This window comes from Phodopus roborovskii, unplaced genomic scaffold, assembly GCF_943737965.1.
Source record: "Phodopus roborovskii unplaced genomic scaffold, PHOROB, whole genome shotgun sequence".
NCBI lineage: Eukaryota > Metazoa > Chordata > Mammalia > Rodentia > Cricetidae > Phodopus > Phodopus roborovskii.
The window spans coordinates 30050949-30073824 of NW_026126447.1; the positions used below are offsets into that span (position 1 = coordinate 30050949).

The window sequence follows — 22876 nt, forward strand, 5'->3', positions numbered from 1 at the left end:
TCTAAGAAGTTATTTCGTCCCTGAGCTTCTTAGCATGGTTTGAAAATTTCTCCCTGTGGTCTGGGCATGTGCTCAGCTGTGTGATGTCAGCCGCCTAGTTTATAAGTACAGTCAGGTGCTTCCTGAATCCTACCCCTTCTTACAGGGCTCTTCCTTACTGTGCTTATCCACAGTGCTGCTTCTCCCTCCTCTCAACCTGAAACAGCATCCCAGAAAGTTCAGTACTAAGCCCAAAAGGGAGGGCCTGAGAAGAGGGACCTCTCTCCTCTTGTGTCTCCCACATCTGCTGTGTCTTCCAAACCTGCCTTGCACAATGGTGCCTGAGATTAAAAGCCCATTGGGTAAATTCCCATGAAATTCTCCCACTTATTTTTCTCACGCCTCAAGTATGCTTTGCTGGTGGTTTGAAGTTGTACCACTGCCTGAGAATATCTATCTTAGAAGATGGTTTAGCTTTGTGCTTTGGACTTCAATGTTCTGGCTCAGGGAAGGGTAAGCCAGCGGGCCTCCTCCAGTTCTGTTGGATGGTTGTTTTGTGGTTTTCAAAGCTTGGGAATACTCAGTTTGATTCATTGAGAACCTGAAAACTGCAACTTTGAAGTATCTTGTTTGTATTTTGCATGATAGTTTATACAAACTAATTCACATCATCCAAACTGTATGTGTTCCTTTGATTTATCTCTCTATAATGAAAATGTGTTTCTTTCCTGTATTACTTTGTTTCCTAAGTGCCTTGTTTAACACAAAGACTGAGTCTTCTTGATGTTGTTGACCACAAAACTTCAATTCTTAACAATCCAGATTTTTCACGCATCTGGATGAATGATGTCATGTAGGTCCAGTATTGGCTTCTAGAACTGAATTCCTTTTTGTTTTCCATTAAATATTTGGCATTGTGAGGACAATAGCTTAAATGTTTCTTACCACAGTGACACCTGTCACTTTTGGCTTGAAGAAAGCCATTCCTAATTATCTCATGAGAAACCATATAACTGGAATTGTCTTTTTCCACCCTTTATATAACTACCTAGTCTTATGACTTAAAATAAAATTTATGTACAGCAAATATTTCTATTTTATGGTATATGTTAACATTTTAAGAATAAACTGTTTCAAGTTAGTATTAGATGTAGATGGTAAGTAACAATAGACCTTAAATACAGCTTTCTTGTAAAAAGTCATTACTTGAAAGTTATTTTCTTACAGGATGTGTGTGTGTGTGTGTGTGTGTGTGTGTGTGTGTGTGTGTGTGTATCTTAGTTAGGGTTTCATTTCTGTGAAGAGACAACATGACCACAGCAACTCTTATAAAGGAAAACATTTAATTGGGCCTGGCTTAAAATTTCAGAGGTTCAATCCATTATCATCATAGTGGGACATTGTGGCATGCCGGCAGATATGGTGCTGGAGAAGTAGCTGAGAGTTCTACATCTTAATCTGCAGGCAATATAAGGAGTGTGTGTGCCACACAGGCTGCAACTTGAGCACAGGAGACCTCAAAGCCCGCCCCCACAGTGACATACTTCCTCCAACATGGCCACGCCTACTCCAACAAGACCACGCCTCTTAATAGTGTCACTCCCTATGGGCCAAGCATTCAATTACCTCGCAGATGCTAGGATCTACCATTTGATCCCAAGCCTTGCTTTTACTTTTCACAAACTTTTGAAACAGGTTCTCCGTGAATTGCGTAGGTTGGCCCTGAACTCACTCGGGCCATGATCTCCTGCCTCAGTCTCCCAAGTAGCTGTTCTAATAACCCTGAGCCACAGGTCTTCATTTGTAAGATTTTTAACAATGTAATTTGAACACTCACAGATTCTTCACTTCCTAACTAAGCAAATGTGTGGTTGTCATTAGATAGCTTTGCTGAAAGGCCTAAAAATTGGTATTAGTTGAAATTTAGGAAAAATCTTCCAAGGCAATCAGAAGTTTGCTCTCTGAACCAGTAAAGTTGGAACCCTCAGACAGATGTTTGACTTTCTCTGTCTCTGCATGAGTAAAAGTTGGAGTAATCCAGACAGATGTTTGATGTAATGCAGAAGCACCAAGATGGTAAACCCATGCCTGTAATCCAGCACTTGGGAGGCTGAGGCAGGAAGATTGAAAAGTTCCAGAACAGCCCAGGATGGATAATGAGACCCTGTCTTAGAACAAAACAGAAGAATCCAGCACTAAATTCCTAAACGGAAGTGAGATGAAATGGTCCTTCTTTCCCTCAAAACCCAATTCCTAGTAGAAATCTCTTGGCATTCCTTATGCCATGCTACAGAGGGTAATTCTTCTATTTATTTGCTGATTTTCCCATACTTTCATATTCACCGATTTTCCTGGTGAGTTTGAAAGTTGCATAATTGCTTTGAAAACATCTATCTTAAAATACAGTTTTTATACATACAATTAAATAGTTGTCATTGTTAAAAATGAAGGGCATCCTGATACTTGACACAATATGGATGAATCTAGATAACATTATGTTAAGTTGCATAAGCCCATCACCAAAAGATAAAATCTATTTTTAAATGGTGACTTTGTCTTATTCAGTCATGGTGTATGTTAATTGTGGGAAATACAGATGAGAAAAATAATAAAAATCACTTGTAGTCCTACTGTTAATGTTTCTATAACAATCCACCCTGGCTGTTTCTATACATTCAAGTATATTGCAAAAATAAGATTGGATTATGTCCACTGTTTAGTAACCTGCGGTTTCTTCTAGGTAACAAAGTATTATGACCTTCTTTCCATGTAAATTGGAAAAATTGAACATTGGTTTTTATTACACCTATGCATCATCGGCAGTGATTGGTGGGGAACGAAAGCATGGATAATTGGCAGCTGTTGTCCCCCTCCTTCACTGCCAGTCTGGTTTTTTTTTTGTTGTTGTTGTTTGTTTGTTTGTTTTTGTTTTTGTTTTTGTTTTTTGTTTTTTTTGTTTTTGTTTTTTGTTTTTCTCTAGAGAGTCCTCCTGCTGTTGAAGAATAAATGCATCCCTCTTACAGTTATGGGAGCCCATTTCCATTCACACTCCATCCAGTGGCCCTGTACATCACACCTGACTTCTGACTCTGGCTGGACATTCTGCCAAGTCCAAGCGATGGGTCCTCTACTTCCAACTGGCTCCTTTCCTTGCTTCCTCTTCTGTAATCTGGCCCTCACCTTACTCCTCCATACATTATAACTGCTCTCACCAGGAGATGTGGCCAGCTCCCTGTAGCCTATGGAAAGCCTACCTGTTGTGAGAAACTATATCTCATGTCACCCCAAAGCTCTTCCTTTCAGGATCTCCCCATGATAGTTGATGCTAACTCATGGAAAAGTCCATGAGCATTTAGTCTTGTTGTGGTGGTGTGCCCCACTCAGCTCTGAATGATACAGAACCTGCCACTCTTCAGATAGAAAGCTGGAAAGCTGGAGATCATTGTAACTACATCTTCTGATCTAATCTGACCTCTAAACACATTCACATTTCACACTTTCACAACCAGGAATACCAGTTCTCATACAGGCAGACTGAGCAGAGAATGCATATTAATTCAGGTTCTAGTTTAATCTGACTGTTCAAATAAAAAAAAAAACCAATGTTTAACCTACAGAACTCTGATGAAGATGAATTCTTTACAATGAAAAGTGAATGCTAACAGTATTAAAAGCAAGAATTTTCTCTCTACCACCAGACCTGTCAGCATTCTGCATCAACAGAGGTGTGGCGTCTGAAATGCTACCTAAACCCTAGGAGACTGCCCCAGCGTTGGTTCCAATTGGTTGAAATTTCTGCCAAATAAATCTTAGTTGCCTTACCCCTCACACTGCCTACAATGTGACCAGCTTGGCCTCGAGTTCACAGTCTATGTCTGAGACTCATGGTCATTCATCCAGAAAAGTTTCTACAGGGTGGTCCATGTCAATGACACACATTGCCTTACCTATTGCCCCTGGCACCCACTCTGCCACCTTGGGTAGGCATCCACAAAGACAGTGCAGCATAGAGATGTGAAGAGGGTTTTCAGTCCACACCAGATCTTGGTGTCATGTTTCTGAGGCCTGGCTAAGTTCCTAACCACAACTTAAGCAATCTAAAAACTCTTTACAATTTCAACCACTTTAATGTTTGTTTAACTGCTTATTATATTCCTTAACACCTACCAAATGCAAGGAATGCCAACTTTCCTGGAGATCTAAAGAGCAGAGTAGAAGAAGCAGACATAAAGAAGCAATAGCACTACATTAATAATGCAGTGTGGCTAGGCATCGTGACACACAGCTATAATCCCAGAACTTGTGGCAGTAAGACAGGAGGATAATACGTTTAAGGCTAGCTTAGGCTACATAGAGAGTTCTAGACTAAACTGTGCTATAAAAGAGCCTATCTCAGAGGAAAAGAATAAGAACCATAATGATTAGGCTTGAGAGGTTTCATCATCACAGAATGGCTATAAGACTATTCCAAAGAGTACAAGGGACAGGGGAAACTGGGTTGTTTTTCTGACCTTGTCTAATGATAATAAGGTCCTTGTATATTATACCTAAAGATAAACAACACACCCACGCGCGCACGCACACACACACACACACCCCTTTTAATTTTTGTCACTCAGGTGACAGATAAAATTTGAGACCATCCTAAGAAAGGAAGCATGAAACTCTTCCTTCTCCAGACCAGGAAGACACAACTAGAATCCTTTCCTGCCAGAAACATACCAGCCAGGAAAGCCCTCCCCATCCTTTCTGAGAAATATTTGCTCCAGGTATTGTATCCTCACATAGCACCAAGCTCTGTGAGCACATTCCCATGAGCTCCCTTCCTCCCTCCCACTCACCCCACGTGACTTCCTGGCCATGGAAAGAGAAGTAAAGCACAGTAGTTAAACTAAGTCTTAGCTGAGCGTACAAAAGAACTCTGATTTCTCTAATGGAGTAACAAAGCCCTCTGTTCTTTCCCATCCTGCCCCACCCTCCAGGTGGATTTGAGCAATTCCTTCAGCTGACTAAAGAGGAACAGCAGATTAGATCTCTTGCTTGTGCTCCTGACTTATAGAAGTTACTTACTGGCCAAGTTGGTACTCTGTATCAACCACTCCATAGCTCCAAGTTTAGGGCCTATAAACCTTACAGTTCTACAGCTGTCGCGACTTGACAAACTAAAGAAAGAGTGAACTGGCTCCAAGGTACTGAAGAAGCCAAGGCTTCATTCGGTTTCTTCCTAACTAGTCTTTCTCAGATACCATCTCTGCTCCTAGTTGTGTGCAGTGAAACTATACAGACTGTTTTCTCCTAAGCTGATTTGAGGTCAGCCTCACACTTTCTAGGTCCAGTGGAAATGGATGCTGAAATTGGCCATTCTGAAGACCTGCCTCAGCCCGCTCCTAGTCTGTATGTGTTTTTCAGTCTGCCTATGAAAAAGTGCTGTCTGCAGTGTGGGCTGTTGTAAGAATAAGCAGTCTCTATCCCAAGACCAGCCTCCGTAAACTGCAAGTTACTTTGATCTCAGGTCTTGACTAGGAATTTGTTACATCACTTAGGAGTCAAGTACCATGTGCTTTCTCTCTTTTTCCACAGTAATTCTATTTTTATGGCCTGGTTTCTTCTCTGAGATTATGGTGTGTGTGTGTGTGTGTGTGTGTGTGTGTGTGTGTGTGTGTGTGTGTGAGTGTGTGTGTGAGTGTGTGTGTGTGTGTGTGTATATGTGTTGCATGGCATAAGTATATATGTGTGCAGGAATGTGTGTGTGTATTCATTTGATCCTAAAAACATCCCTTATAAAAGATATATTGTAGTTAATCCTATCCTACAATTTAAAAACATAGTAAACTGATTTAAAGAGGGGAAAGCGGCTTTCCCAAACCACATCACCAAAAGTTGTAGGGCAAGTGCAAAAAGCCATGTGTCCTATTCAGCAAGGACTCAGAGGAGCCTTTGTCATGTCATATTGCATGGGCACATATTCTCATCAGCTGACTCCCTGGCAAGCCATGTGACTCCCTTTAAAAATGGTTCAGCCAATGGAACCTTTGCTTTTTCAGAACTAGATATATGCCCACAAATCCAGCATTTTAGAAATGGTGTGGCACCTGTCTCCAAAATATAAAGATGGTGGGAGAATCTTAGTTGATTCAACTTGATAACTATTCTTAGAATTATGGTGTGGGCCATGCACTCTTACAAGGTCAATGTGTGATAAACATTGCTGCCTTTTTTCTCCAACATTGCTTTAAAGTCAGCAGCAATGGAGAAAGAAAAGACTGTGAAGTAATTTCGGAGTGGGGGGATATTAAGCTATGGAGGAAGAAGAGAAAACATTAAAGATATGATGTTTGTTAAGTTGGGGGTCATGGAAAAGCAGAGGACAGCTGAGGAGAGAGACTGCCTTGCAGAGCAGTGCTTTCTTGAGCTTCCCTTCTCCCTTCCACTCGCTCTTTTCCACACAGGCAGGTTTTGCATGACCTCAGGTTTATAGGTACTTAAAACTGTGTTCAAGTCAAACATTTGCTTACAGTAAATCATAAAGGAAGTTATTTTAAAGTAATTCTCGGTATACATATGATTTATAATTTACTAAGGACTATAGCAAATTTGCATATTAATGAAATGGATGTGATCATTTATCCGATACTGCAGATGTGGATGATCTTCAACATTTTTCAGAGTCGATCAGTATTTTGATTTTTAAAATTATCAACGCTGGGAATATCACTTCTAATAAATATCCATTAACAAAATGGCAGAAATCTGTTTGGGGACTTTCAAAAATTGTTGGAAAGTCTGTTCATATACAAACCAAAGCTCATTTAACAAATGTTTTATGAAACTCAAGTCAACAACACACAAAAAAAAGTTTTAATTAAATATTCCAAGATAACCCAAAGATATACTAATCTGATTCTAACATGCTGACAGTTGGAAGAATGGTAGGAAAATATTTAAAGTCTTTGTTTTCCCGTAATGAAATCATTATGTTTCTGTAAGAGCAGAAAGCTTTGCATGATTAATAAAAAACAATACAATTCATAACCTGCAATAATCCCACTTGGAGCTGAGATCATTGAGGCAGCATTTGTTGGTACTGCAGTGTGAAGATGCATGGTACAGAGTACACATTGCACCATATCCAAGCCTTCAGCGAGGTCCTGCAATGAAGCATGGGCCAGTGCTGCCCAAACACCTCAGATTCATTACTCGCTTGATTTTTAATTTATTTCTGGTCCTTGCACATCCAAAGATGTCTTATTTACTATTTCCAGTTTTGTTTAACCCCACCCCACGTTCAGTTTTGCAATTCCCTATCAGTGACTGGCAGAGGAAGAAGTAGGGTATAGAGAGCAGGCAAGAGGTAGAGACACTTGGTTGAGAGTTTGCATAGAAGAGCAATTGCCTCCCTCCTTCAGTGGAGGTTCTAGGATAAGGGACATGTCCTTAACACTCTAATCTGACTTCTCAGTAGAAGAGGCATAAAGCCATTAGCTGTGGAATGGGAGTGGCCTGATTTCACATAATGGCCGTGTTCAAATAAATGTTCCCTGTTGAAATTCAGCTTTCACATCTATTTAATGAAATCAATAATAGTATCTACTTACTAGGAAGAAATCCAGTTAAGTATTACTTGAGCTAATCAAGGTTATTTTTCTGAAAAGACAAGAAAACTATGAGTGGTTGTTATTGCTACAGCTGCTTTGGAACCCAGATGCTTTCTAAAAGTCTGCTCTGTCATCCTTAATATGTTGTCTTTCTGTCTTCATGTTTGGTACACCAATTCCAGAGTGGCTGCCGCAGCTCCAGACATCATCCCTATATCATTCTCCACCATCCCAGCAATGGCAGTGAAAGGGGCCACACTCCACCTTTGTGCCTGGCTACCAGATTTCTACATAGCTCTCATTAGCTGAAACTGAGCCCCATTTTAGTTCAATATTTAGGTGTTGGGAAAGCTAGCATAAGATTGTATTGACTGGCTTGAATCTTGACCCATTACCCAATATTGCTCATTCCTTATATCTAAATAAAACCAAGTCCATGAAAGAAGCGGTGCATCATGGTCCAACTGTTGACAGCATCTACCACACACCATTTTCCCACTCTCTGAGAAGTCTCATGTACCTTTTCACTTCTCTGTTACCTCTTCTCTTTCTCTCTTAATACTGGTTTTCATACAGTTTTGCCCTATATTCCCTCCCCATGTGTCAAGGAAAATTTTAGTGTGAGTGTGTATGTGAGACAGACAAGGGACAGAAACACAAAGACAGGGAGAGACAATGAGAGAATGAGAGAGAGTAGTGTCATCACTTCTCAGCCGCTGTTTGAGGTCCAGGAAGTAGACCGGACAGTTCCCTGGGGTAGGACACCTCTCCCTGTGTCAGAATGGACTCTGAGAAAGCTGTATAGAGAGCGTGTGGTTCAGCTCATGAGGTTCTGTACACAGTGCCCTCCCGTGCCTCCGAGGTTCACCCAGCAACCAGACCTTGAGCCAGGTGCTTCCTCTGTAGAAGAACAGTCCTGGCCTCTGCTGAGCCTGAGTCAACAGAGCTCAGAGAACAGGAAGCCGAGCCCATCACCCTCCCGGCAGCATGTGAACTCCAAGAGAAGTCAGCACAGTGGGTTCTCACAGTTCATTCAGCCTTTTCAGGGAAAGGCCCCGACCAGCAGCCGCCTCCACAAAGGGCTCCTGCACTCTTAAGTGATGACTGTCCACATAAGGGAATGATTGAGTAGCCAGGTGTTGTCTGGCCAGGGCCCTTCCCAGGGCTGCTAATGGGTCCAAGACTTTGGCGGTCCAAAGGACACATAGTTCCAAGCCAATGAGAGCCTAAAGTGAGACTCTCCAAAGAGCAGCTGACTGCTGCTGACTCTTCTGTCTCCTCAGGCCCTCCTAAGCTTGTGCTAAAGATAAAGGAAAATGCTGTCATCGTTGAGCTGTCTTCTGGAGGTATGCCTCACAATATGGCCTGACCACTGAAGCACAGTCATCAGCACAGGCTCCCTACTATCTTCATGAGGACTTGGCTAAAGGCCTCACAGTGCTTCCTTGTAACAGAGCCAAAGTGGGTTATTGTTGCCCTAATATTTTCCATGCTCTCCTGAGTCACAGGGGCTTGTGACTTCCAATATCGCTATATTGGTGTTGGTACAGGAATAGCACTACTGGTCCTTGCCTGTGTGTGTGGCCCTCCTTCTCCCAAGTCTGGACATGAGTAGAAACAAACTCTGGTACTTGTGGTGCTGCCTTGGCTGATGCAGAAAGTGCTCAGGACAAGCTGGGTAGGCATCTTGCCTCCTGTTGCCTTGAAAAATGGAAGAACTCATGGCCAGTTCTCGTGACCTACAGCCTTTGCCCCTGAGAGTAGCCCCCCATCTGCTGATGCCTGGTCATGTGTGTTTGCATGTATGGAGGGGGAAAGATGCCTGGTCATGTGTGTTTGCATGTATGGAGGGGGAAATAGAAGGACAATGTTATAGGAAGGTCCAGTGATGAAGCCAACCATAAATCAGTCTTGTATATATTGGGAAAGCAGGAGTCAGAGCACCTGGCTTCCCAGCTCATCTCTCCCATTTGTTACCTAAGTAATAAATCTTTAGGAGGTGGGGGAAATCAGGATTTTTTGGGCACCTACTGTATTCCTCATACTATAGAGAGCTAAGAAGAAGGCTATGGGTGTATGTAATCTAATCCCTGCCCTACTGAGCCTACCAACCTCTAGTGGGGAAGTATGCAAATTACAGTAAGGTCTGATAATTCACACCATGAGAACATTTGTGATCTATCATTGGAATGGAAAATCAGGAAAAGCTCAAAAAACTCTGGAGGGAAAATGTTGTGTGTTGGGGGAGGGAGTGGTATGAGAAACATCCATGGTAGAAGAACATGCCTTTGCATGTGAGTAGAGAATACTACCTTCTTCTGTCAAATAAAGTTAGTCTGAGAATGCTCGACAGTGAGGCTAGAGTTTAAACCAGGCCCTGGTCATGGATGAGCATGTACCTGGATCTGGAGAGGGTCTAGTTATGAATGAACATATGCCTGGATCTGGGGAGCATCTAGTTATGAATGAGCATGTACCTGAATCTTGTGGAGAAACACTTGAACTTCATTCTGTGGAATATTAGGACTTGCAAAGGGCACAGAGGGCTTTCAGCATGAAGGTTCCTCAGCCTTACTTGGTGTGATCCCCACTGGCCATGGAATTTGCAGGCATTATGTATGAAGACATATGGTCTTGAGTTTTCTCCTTCCCAGGAAGAGAGAGTCAAGAAAACACAGGCTTTGGGAGGAGGCAGATCTGAATTGATTTTATCGTGTGACTGTGGTGATCCTGATTCTCCTCCTGATCCTGAGAAGTCACGTTTTGATCAAGTCGTGAATTAATTCCTTTCTCCCATTGGTGTTGCATAAAGACTGAATCTCATTAGAATTTGAAAGCCCAATCCCTACCCTTCACCCCCTTTAAAATGAAGCTAGGTAAGCTCTGAGGTAAAACTTAATAGTCTCAATTGTCTTCAGAACAAAGGGCCTATGAATAAGAAGAAGCATAGGAATGTTAACATGGTAAAGCCTTTTGAGCTGTGTCTCCAGCTTCAGCCTTCTACATCCATTTTCTGTGAAGAATGCCATTATTCTCCCATTGGCCAGTGGAATGGTATTTATTTATTAAGAACATGTTTAGTATATTCTCAAGGAACAAATTGAGACTCAACTAACAGCATCAGTTTCTGATTCTAAGGATAAATCTGTCAAGGAATGCAATGGAGAGTCTCTGTGTATAATTCCACATTAAAAAACAATTAAACTTTATGCTTGGTGAGGGAAGGAAGGACAAACTCCGAGTGTAAAAGCAAGTTGTGAACCTAGGAGGGGCAGTTTCTGGATGTTTGCTTTGTCAGATAGGGTGGCTGACATGATTAGTCCTAATGGGGTGGTGATCCTCATTGAATTGCAGATCCTGTGAGTGACTGAAACTCCACAGGGACCCAAGTAAGTGGTGCATATGGTATTACTTAGGCAGCATCCTTTAACCAAGTTGAAGGCTGATTTTTTTTTCCCTGTCCTTTCCCAACAAATGCAGCACACCTGCCACACAGGCATCTGTCTGTTCCAGAAGTGACATGTGGAGAGGTACTTACCTACCGAGGACAAGCAGGTTCTCCTTTACTGACTCCCTCCCTTTTGCTCTCTGTTCCATGAGTGTGCCCCACCCCACACTCTCTGGGCAGATAATGGTGCGTCAGATTAGCCTGCTTTGCCTCTGCGTCAAGACCCCCGATCAATTTATTGACTCTGTCAGAGTGGCTGGTACAGTAATTGTTACAAGAGAAGAATGGAAAGTGAGAGTGTATCCACATGAAAAATAAAAGTGACGTTTCGTTCTTTTCTGCCCAGGCCTTGCCTCATAGATCTCCATGTGTTTACACAGAAGAGAGCACTTTACTTAAGTTAATCAGCCCCTTCTGCATTATTAATTGTGACAGTTAGGGTGCTACATGACAGGGAGGGTAGGGTGGGAAGCATTGATCTCATTCAGATGGTGTGGACCTGAACGGGTTTGGACCACCTTCCTTATCTCACTGCACTGGGGCCCCATCAGATCGCATTTCCCTGATTGACAGCTAGAACCAATGCCTCCCATCAATACAATTGATTTGGTGCAAAAGGACAAGGAATGTTTTCAGCTGGAGATGGACAAGTTGTGGTAACGTGAAGGGGATATCTCAAAGTCTTTCAACTTAGAAATCTAAACTGGAAGCTCTATCAAACGACTTATACCCTTTGATAAATGATTCTAGAAGAAACTTAGTACAAGTGAACAATTAATAGTTTCAGTTGAGACCATTAATGAGCCAGGGAGTATAATCGCTGTTTGGAAAAAAAGCTATCACTAATTTCTTGTGGGAAATTTTTTGGCTAAGTGTACATCTTTGAAAGACATTTCATTAAAGTTCAACTTTCATGACTTCAACCTGCAAACCCTAACATAAATCCTATGTGAATGGACGAAGCTGAGTGGGTGTCACTTGTGACCTGGAAATAAAAGGTCAGCCATTGAATTTATAGCTTTTTTAGTGAAAAGAACATAAAGATTCTTGCCAACTGGAGTCAATCCATATTTTAATGTTGCCCAGTTAAGATTATGAAATCTAGGGATTAAGATCCTGCTGCTCAGTGAAGGTCAAACTTAAATGTGATAGGCTAAGTGTCATTCCCATGGGGTAGAAGATAAAACCATTGCTACCTTTGGCAGCCCAGAATGACATGCCCATGACCATTAACTAAGGTATTGGGATGCGACCATCATTACTAAGCCTAATGGTGATCACTACACTAATTAATTATATTATTAAACCACTCTGCTCTTCTTCTGTAATGTCCCCAAACAGTAATAGTGAATTGATTGCTATCAAATAATTCTCATATATAATCAGGAGTGAATGGAGATGGGGAGTCATGTCATGATGAAGGCCTCCTTTTGGGAAAAGAGAATCTTACTGTCTTCTGAGTAGAGCACTCTGCTGAAACCAAGAGCTGCAGGCCCCCTTGAAGTATGATTCAGTAACAGAGCTTTTAATTAAAAAAAAAAAAAAAACATGCATTTCTCTTTCAAATTTTTACAACTACTTCCCCTTTTTCTTAGGGAAAACAAGGGGGGGGTACATTTTGCCAGATTTTTTTCCTTCCTGGTTCCAGAGCTCTGAATCCATCCACTTTGGATTTTTATGAAAAGAGAGGGATGACTTTTTAATATCTTGATGGGGATCAATTGGGTTATTTACCTGTAAAAATTTTAAATCCATTTGAAGGTGCCAGTATTTCTTGAGGTTGAAGAAATAACACCAAAGCTGGTAATTCTGGAAAGGTATTTCCTTAGGACACATGGTTTCATGACAAGAAATTTAACTGCATCCTAGAATAAAGTTTTTTTTTTTTTCACTTGAATAAAGCAGCACCTTTAAGTAAAGGGGCCAGAGCCATGAAGGTGAAACAGCTCACTAGGCCGCACACCTCATCCAAGACAGAGATGCAGGAATCCACCTGCAGAGAGGGAAGGGGCTGGTGGTCTAGTTTGTGGCTTGGGGTCATGGTTCGTTCTTTACAGAGGCATTTGTAAACACCCAGTCAGTGTCCATTAGAAAAGTGGTTCTCAGCCTGTGGCACACACAGGCTGACAAACCTCTATCCCCAAAACATTATTTACATTACAGCTCAGAACAGTAGCAAATTACAGCTATGAAGTAGCAATGAAAATGATTTTATGGTTGGGGGTCATCACAGCATGAGGAACAGTATTATAAAGGGTCACAGCATTAGGCAGGTTAGAACCGCTGAATCAAAGTGAGGAATAAAAGCTTTAAATTCAGCTTGCCTTAGGCTGAGTATGTCTCTCTATGAAAGAACTGTCCATGCTCCTGGGTAGCTCTCTTTTTTCTTTCTTTTTCTCTTTTTACTTTACCGCACCCCCCCCCACACACACACACACACAGTTTTGTATCCTCTGTCCTTCACGGTGCGGACAAAGGTTAATATTCCCATCACCTCACAGGCAAACGATCCAAAGTGCTTTTACATACGATGAGGAATAGGGAGGACCTTTGATTTAAAGTTCAACATTTACATTTGTAATTTTGACTAATTTCTATGCTTGCATTAATTAAATTAAAATTGTTTAATTAGAATGAGATGAAAATTGGCCATTAGGATTAATTTAACCTGATAGACATTGTGCGTCTTTCTAGGCAAATATTGTGAAATATGGTGATGACGAATCAATGAGAGGTCTGACTTCACAGCAGTGATGATTTCACATCTTCTCTACTGTGTGACTCGAGCTCCTGCATTGCTTTTCCTTACCCGCTAAAGCCATCCTATATCTCCAGGGTAGCTTCTTCCTAAATATTTTCTCCTGCCCAGGTGTGAAGAAGGCTCTGTTCCCACCCTGCCCCCACCCCCATCGACATTGTGGTTTTCCCCACCTCCAGCATCTTCCAGGGAGACTGTCTGCTTGACTCCTTCCCTGGGCTTTGTATCACAGTGGCCTTTGCCAACCAAGAGCTACTGGATGGAAATCTCTAAGGCTCCCTGGCCTGGGGTCAGTGCTCTCAGATTATCAACTGGCCTCTACCAGTTGCTGGCTGCTTTCATTGAGTAGGAACTAGTCATGAAATTAGCAAGATAGGGGATTCCCAAGTGTTGGATAACCAAGTCTAAGGCAGTGTAAGAGAGAAGGTCGCATTGCCAAGAGGCAGCCTGCTCAGTCTTCGTCACTCCATCCTCTCTCTTCCATTCAGCTTGAGCAAGAGAACTAGTTTCTAGAGTTGGCAGTGCCTCTGTTGCTTACAGAAGGAAGGATGAGAGTACTGTTTATAGAAGAGGCGACATAAACTAAGGAGCACTCAGTCAAATCCACCCACACATGTAAACAAGTGTAAAACATTTTTGAACTATCAACTTGTTGTGTCTTCAAAGCAATTAGGAGTTTCAGATTCCTCCCACCACCATTTTGCAAGAGTTGTCTAGTGACATTGGCAGCTACACTTAAGGCCGTTCCTGGAGGAACCCTCAATGGCAAGGGCCCATTGGCCGTGGACAGTGAACCAAAATTATTAGCATTTATGAACAATAAAGAAGAGAAACAAATCAGACAAAGGGGGGAACTCATCTCATACATAGACTCCCATCAATTTGTAGACTGGGAATCAGCCCTGAGCTATGAGCTTGGATGCCATCACATAGGTAAACTGCTACCTAAAGAAACCAGCCTTGAACCCGTTTCTGTACAACATGGATTCTATGTTACTTGTGTCCACATTACATTAAAAGAAACTTAGAAATTTCATAGCAAAAGGTCTGATTTGAAGCATATTTCACTTTCAGATATTGGGTATTTTTCATCATGGAAGTGACCTGAGTTTGAGGGATTGAGACAGAGTAAAATCTAGCATAGAGCCAGTGTACATGTGTTGTCCCCCTGCTAATCCAAGCAAAGCCCACCAGCTAACGTATAAGGAAAAGAGTCTGTCTTGCCACAGATGGGGAGGAATCCTCTCCCTCTCTTCCTTTTAGGGCACTAATCCCCTAGACTTGCCAGGGTAATTACATGACAAACCATGTTCATACTTTCTTTTATTTCATCCTCATACCCACTGTGCTAGAAAGGTGGTCTCAGTCCCCTCTCAAAAGATGTGCCGAGACCCCCGAATGTGGGTGTTAGTTAGGAGGACTGGGCAGTCTACGGGGCCTCTGGTAGTGGATCAATATTTATCCCTACTATATGTACGAATGAACTTTAGGAGCCCATTCCACATAGAGGGATACTCTCCCAGCCTAGACACATGGGGAGGGCCTAGGCCCTGATCCAAATGATATGACAGACTTTGAAGATCATCCATGGAGGAGTTACCCTCCCTGGGGAGCAGAAAGGGGATAGAATAAGGGCTTGGGGGGGGGGGGGCAGGGAAGGACGGGAGGCTAAGGGAACTAGGATTGACATGTTAAGCAAGCTTGTTTCAAATTTAAATTTTTTAAAAAACTATCAAATTAAAAAAAATAAAAGCTACCAACTTAAACTGATAAAGAGTAAATAAATAAATAAATAAGTATGTGCAAAGCCAAATGACACAGATCCTGTGACTGTGCCTGAATCCACACAAGCCCCACAGCACACACAGCAGCAGTGACTCTTGAGCCATTTATAGAGCGTGTCGTGGCTCACATTGGAGGAGTGCTGCTGCTGCTGAACCTGGGAACCGACAACCTCTAGTCTGGCCAGGTGTGACCACTGCTCAGAGAGAACTGTTCCCTGTGAAGAGTTGCTTCGACAGGACGGTCACTATCAGTGTAGCCCTGTGCAGCACTGGGCTACCGTCTTGCTTGACAACTCTCATTCAGAGGGAAGACATGGCTGTCTCCTCTGATCTCCTGGACCCTTGGTTAGCAAAAAGCTTGAGTGCCAATCTTGACCATCCGGGAACCAGTTCTCTCCAGCTTACATCCTGGGGAACAACATAGAATCTTCACTTTGGCTTTTCCTCTTAGGCATACATTGATTATTGCCTTGTAATTCCCGAGATGTTGTTGACCTCAACAATTTCTTGTAGTTGTTTTTTTTTTTTAACTATAAAATCAGATTGGAGGAGGGGGACATTTTTCTAATAACACTTTTCAACTTCATTCACAAGCTAGAAAGTAATATAAAGAAGCCCACATCTTCCTATTTGAAAAGAACAAATGTGTGTTAGCCTCTTTCACAAAAGGCTGAAAGTGATTGCAGAAAACTTGAAGTCATAGATATAAACTTCTAGAATATGCATCTAGAATCCATGTTTCACCCTTACTATGGTGGTAATTCAAAGCCTAATAGGAAAAATTGAGCAGATCTAGTCTGTTGGTCCTGAATCTTTTCTCTCTCCTGGCCTCTAAGGCAGGTCTGCAGAAATGTTAGTAACAACCGCAGTGCAATGCTGTCAGGAACTTCTAAGAGGGATGTAGTGCCTTAGGAAGCAGTCCAGACATCAGCCTTAAGACATTCCTACACCAAGCCTTGGAAACTAGCACGCTGTGCCAGCAGAGTTCAGAGAGAATCCATGTCAATGAGGCAGGGCAGTAAACTCTGAACAGGCGTTTTATTTAGTGTAAGCTTGAACTTGAACTCATAAATGTTGTTTCTGAAGAATACAGAAAGGTTGATGTGGTTGAACAAGAAGTCGTAATTTAGCTCAGACAGTTCACTTCTTTAACAGTAAGGAAAATACTGAATTATCTTTTAACTGGACCATCTTCTAGAGTAGCACAATTTGGCACATCCATAAGATGTTTGTAATGGCCAACTCAGAGTGAAAGTGGGTATATAAACATCCTTTGAACCTGCCACCATTCTTGTGAAATAAACAATAGGCTCTCCTATTGGTATGGTAGTTTAACAGGGGAAAGGACCCTTAAAAGACCCAACAAACACATAACAGTCTCATCCAGTCTGTATTGGTTTTACTAAGCAATAACACATTAATCATAGATGTGTGACTCCTCTAAGCACTCTGCATGTGTTCTGAATGGCTCCTAAATTTCCATTGATGGTAGAGCAGTACCAACTGGTACTTAGCCAAAACACAATGGAGGGTAACCTTGCTTGCATGCTTGGTTCTATATAATACCTTCTTGAATCTGTTTTAGGTTATAAGATTATCTCTTCAGAAATCCTTACTAAGAAAGTAAAAATAAATACTCTGTGCTAGAATGATATTTCTTCTCTCCAAGTCATGTTGCCCATCACATATGGTGCATTCATGGCCAAATCACTGTTGAGGCCCCTCAGACTGGCACTTAGGGGCACACCTGTGGGGTCTTCTAACTTCTACCCTGCATTCCAACTCCATAGACAAGCTGCTTCTTTACAACCCCTGGAAAAACTTGGTGTCTGTTCCTGGGGTGGGGGAGGGGGAACGGAATTGTTTGTAGTAATGAGTATTACTTAGTTATAAATTTAATCTACACATTAATAAGAAAGTAAATCTAAACATAAAAGCATGTGCTCTTTCAGCATGGAAGGAAGGAAGGAAGGAAGGAAGGAAGGAAGGAAGGAAGGAAGGAAACCAACCTATCATTGGAGTTGTAAACTCCCCAGTGTGGTCTTGTTTTGCCAGTCACTTGTAAAACTCTAAATCCTGTCACAGTCTCTAGAGGTGTCTGGAGGAGGAGGCAAGCATGGTCCTGGGCCCTAGTTTGGGAAGCTGAACTGTTTTAAGCCAGGGTGGCCAGCAGAGGGGAACCAACTAATCCCCACTCCCATGTACACTGTCTCCGGGCTTCCCTATTGATTGCTCATATTTGGGGCCAGTTTAGCTGGTTTATGTTTTCTAAGTCTATTTCCTGCAGCCTGTGTGCACAAAGTTAAGCTGAGCCCCTTGTGTCCCACAGAGCTGGAGTGGTGGTTTCCAAGGCAGGGCTTACTCTTAAGTAGGCCGTGGATACTCTCATGCCTCTCAAAATGGACTGCCTATTGTGGACAAAGAAAAAGTGATCCCTGGACCAGTGGAATCTAAAAACTGGTGTTCTAGGAAGAGAAGGCAGGCAGGAATAGAGATCCTTGTAGTGTAATTGGAGAAGGTTCCACACCAACCGGCGATGGGTCTGTGTTTTAGTTCGGGGCCCATGGCCCCCAGACCTGCACCCAGTTGCACTGCACAACACTCCTGGTCTTTGTTCTCAAGAATTCAAAGACTGCAAAGCTGCAACTTCCTCAGCGGTCTCTTCAGACTGCCGTGGTGCCTGCCTTAGGTGCACTGTAGAAGCCCCTGTCCCAGCTGCCTGGCAAAGGGGTTCTGGCTTCCTTTCCTCTTCCTTCTTCTCGTGCTAAGTAGAGTAGGAAGAACTGCAGCCTTTGAGAGACTGGGCCTTCTGTGATCCCTCTGAGGATTTACCACAGGTCAAGAGAAAGGGAGAAACATGCTAGAGGCAGAAAGTAAGAAACCAGACCGGAAAGGAAAGAACAGAAACAGTGCACAGAGAACTACAGCAAAGAGCTAAGAAGCAAAGACCTGTGCCCAGGCCAGGCTGGAGGCACCTGCTGGGCAGAAAGTCCCCCAAATCAACTAGCATAGTGACACAAGCCTGTAATCCCAGTATTTGGAGAGTATAGGTAGGAGGATCAGAAGCATGGGGTCACCCTAGGCTGTACGGTAACTTCAAGGCCAGTCGGGGTTACATGTAACCCTGTCTTAAAACAACAGCCGCATACGAAGGTGCAGGTGTTGTACAGTCTCAAAGGCCTCAGGGGCTGAAGGGTGAGAGTTGGAGTTTGCTCCTGGCACAGGGCCAGGTCTCCTGGCACTCTGCTGCAGGATGCCTGTGGGAGAATTCTGAAATAACTGGGCTTCTAACTGCCACGCTCCTTTTCCCTTTCCTGGCTTTATCAACCTACAGAGTGGGAATAGCAGTCTTCGTGGTAGGTTTTCTGAAAAACCCCAGCCATGTTTGGGAAGAGCAGCTCTGGTCAGAGCAGTTATTAGAAAGGGGCCATGCTCTACTGAGCAGTGACTTCCAGTTCCCCTGCCTGTCTCTTCAAACAAAAAAGTTACCTCCCTGGGCCACCACTCAGCCAACCCCAAGTGTGACTGTCTGCCCTTGTTAGGCAGCGGGCATTTAATAAAAATTGGAATCCAATCTGTAGAAAACATACTTTTTTTTTTTCATTTTGTAGCTCCCCAGGAAATCATGTCCCTTTCTTGCCCCCCCCCCCACTGTACACAACTTTCTCCTTGAACAAAAAGGAAAAAGTTAGGCAAAAGCATACTTTAATGTGAAAATCAAAACTTACAAAGGGCTAGCCCCTGCCTCTTAAGACTAACATTAGCTCCTAATAAAGCCCTCCTTGTGTCTTAAGACAAAACCCATCTTTTTAATGACTGGCTTCCTCTATGGAAAAGGGTTTGTCTTATATCTCTAGGCATTAAATGCAACACTTAATGAAATGGGAAGAAAAACCATCTTTTGTCTTGCTTGTACAGGATACAAGTATTGGTGACTGGATTCTTCCTGATATATTGATGGTTGTGGAATTAAAACATAAACGAGGGCTGATCATAAACATAGGTCCCAGGGAGAAAATTGAACCCCCGAGTGCCCTACAATACACACACACACATACTCCTTTCACCCCACATTCACATCACCTTTCCCAAGGCCAATATGCCACCACCTCAGCTCTATCCGGTACATCCGGTACTGTCACCCCAGCCTGGTAGATAGGAGCTCAAGACAATTTCATCGGAGTCCCCTTAATCTCCACGCCTGCACCTCAGATCTCAGGCAGCTTCCGTGGCGCGGACTCACTTTAATGGATAGAATCTATTTTTCATGAAAAAGCAGGAAATAAGCTGTCTCTTTCATAAAAAGATTTACAAAATGTAATCATTGTTGAAATATTCCCTTTGAACTGCCGTGTCCACGGGGGTCTCCGGCTCCCAGAGGCTGGCTTCATTAGACCCTCCTCCCAAGCGCTCCAGAAGGGCAGGTACGCTGGTGGGGCCCGCTTTGATGTCTTCAATGAATGAAAGAAAAGCACAATAAAAAAGAGCTGTTGATCAAGCATAAAATACTCTTTAAGCTGACAGAATAGCAGCGTTAACACACCCTAAGCTGCTTTTACTCCCCCCGCCCTTTTCCTCACGTTTTCCTGTGCTTTGTGTACAGTGGGGGCTTGTGTTTTATAAGAAGTCTCTGATCTATGTAGTATGCCATTCACTAACAAAAACCAAAATAGGATTGTTTCTGTCCCACTTGGTTTCCTGACTACTCCCTGTCTCCCTCCCTCCCTGTGCCCCTCATCCCCAGTCTGGAAGGCCTGTAGTTTAGCCTGGTGCTTTTCAGGAGCCTGAGCCAATTCCTTTTGTGTTGTAGGTTTTGCTGCTCTGATTTTAATACCACAATTAAAGGCAGATTTTTATTTTCTCAAGAACTTACCCTTCCAACGAGGAAAGAGAGCAGGCACAGTCACCACTTTTAAATATATATATTTAAATATATATAGTGGTTAACTGACCACTATCTTAGGAAATGGGTCCCCTTTAGGACCCACATGGACCCTTGGCCAGCCATAATTAGAGAACCCACATCTTGGTTCCTGAACTTGGCATCCATCAGGTATTACCTCATCAATCCCCTCAATATGGATAAAGATATTTCCATTTCATAGAGTTGAAAGCTGAGAGTCACATGCTACCAATCATCTAACTAGCCGACCTGGTGCAGAGACCAGTATTCCTGTGTGACACTGACCTTGTGAGTTCAAGTGTGGCCCATGGAAAACAGCCCTCCAATAGGTCTTCAGAGCAAACCTAAGTGGGCCAGAGGGCAATTTTTAAACACAAAAGTGTTTGGTTTCGTGGGGTAAGAGTAAGACAGGAAAATATAGAGGGAGACCAAGAAGAAAATTGACTTGGTGGTAAGAGTGACACCAGGGTGAGCTGGGATATGGTGAGATTCCAACTGTGCCACAGCCTGCAGGATTGAGGTGTGCATGCACTTTAAAACTTTGTAGGTACTAGATGGTTTATTGAGTAAAAAGATTAGTATTGAGGTTTGAACCAAAGCAGAGGTCTTGGCTGGGAGCAGCATAGTCATTCTCCAGGGAATGGTGGTTTGGACAAGTGCTGTGTGTGTAGTAAGCAGGCAAAAGGCCATGTTACAAAACTATTGCACATGCTACTGACGCAGTTGGCCACAGTTGGACCCATTGCAAAAGCTCTTCAGTCGGAACTGCCTGGGGCAGCCCTTAGAGACTTGTGCATCTCTAGGGAGGGTGCGGATCACTGCAGCAGGCCAAAGCATGTGCTGTGAGCATATGTGTGACCTAGCTGTGCTGTGGAAACCCATCTGGATACAGTGCTTTACTAGGGGTAGCTCTTGCCTGGCTCTGGGAACTAGGGTACTGCTTTCTCTTCTTCCTTTACTTAACAACGTGTGCTCAGTACCTCCACTGCCAGCCACTGGGCAAGACCCTGGGGATGCCTCACCTGAGAGCCTACATAGCTTTCGTGGGAAGACACACACTGTCACAGTCCCCGCATAGTAGCAGATGAACTCTGTTGTGGAATATTTGATCTCACTGTGACACCCCAGACTGTGTTAATAAAATTAACCTTGAATCAGGGGGGTGGAGCCAGCACCTAGTTGACCTGAATTAGCCATAGAGAAGCCAACAATACAGATAGAGAATATGAACAGAAAAGAGTAGGGAGGGACTTAGAGATTGTGTGGTATCTCCATGAAGTGTGGAAAGAAGAACAACTCCAACGCTTCTTTGATTTATCAAGTTTTCACCCCAGGATTTGATACCCAAGTCTTTATTGGTAATAGAGCAACCTAGATGAACACATCAGAACCCTGTGGGTAAAGACACTGAAAAAAGGACCTCAGGGGGGAAAAAAGGCACATCCGGGACTGGGAAGATGGTTCAGAAGGTAAAGGTGCTTGCTGTCAAACCTGACAACCTGAGTTCAACCCCTGAGACCCACATAAAAAAAAGAGAACCAGCCAAAAGTGTCCTCTGACCTCTCTCCACATCCCACTGGGGGCAAACACACACACACACACACACACACACACACACACACACACACACTTTAAAAAGAAAAAAAAATGTAATTTAATCTTAGACCCTGGGGACAAGCAAGTGTTAGCATAGCAAGTAAAAGGCATAGCCTGTGCCGAGCAGGGAGGAAACATTTGGCTTTGCGGGGTTCTGGAAGGAGTTTAACACAACACAAGTGGTGAAAAGATAAGGCCGCAAAGGTAAGCGAGGCCACTCATGGCCCATTAATGTTTTAATAGTTTCCTGTACAATAAACAAGTCTTGGTTTAGAGTTATTGAAAACAGGCTTTCTTTAATTAACAAAATAAAATCAGACAAGAAAAATGGCTGAGGAGATCAAAGCCTGAGGCTGGCAATACCCATAACTAACACCTGCATTCAGCATGTCACCCTTTCTAGAAGAATCCAGTGCCTATCACTGCCATCCTCTCTCATTACCAGCACTCCAGGGTCTTAGTACTGCAGCACAGAGCTCTTAGTACATGATGTCACACAGCCCATGGGTGGAATTCAATGTGGGTGTTGGACACTCGGCCTTACCAGTGAACAAAAGTTTATCAAGATCCTTTGTGAAATCATGATCGACATAGATGTCTAAAGCCAGCCCCTTCCTGCTGGCATCTAAAGTCCTTAAAGGCAGATGCTACCTTTTCTTTACTCCTAACATTGCCAGAGCCTCATGAACGGAACACTAAGTAAATTGCAGGCTGTTGGTGCTTACGGACCAAGTAACTAAGGGCTCCAAATGGTTGATCCTAAGAGACGAAGCCAGGCATCCACACAGAGATCTGTCTACTCCTTCTGTATCA

General features: G+C 43.0%; 1 protein-coding gene across 10 annotated transcripts in view; it reads left to right on the forward strand.

The window, feature by feature from the left end:
* Nfia (nuclear factor I A) overlaps window positions 1–22876 on the forward strand; it is a 527054-nt gene that overhangs the window by 498444 nt on the left and 5734 nt on the right. The window lies entirely within an intron of this gene.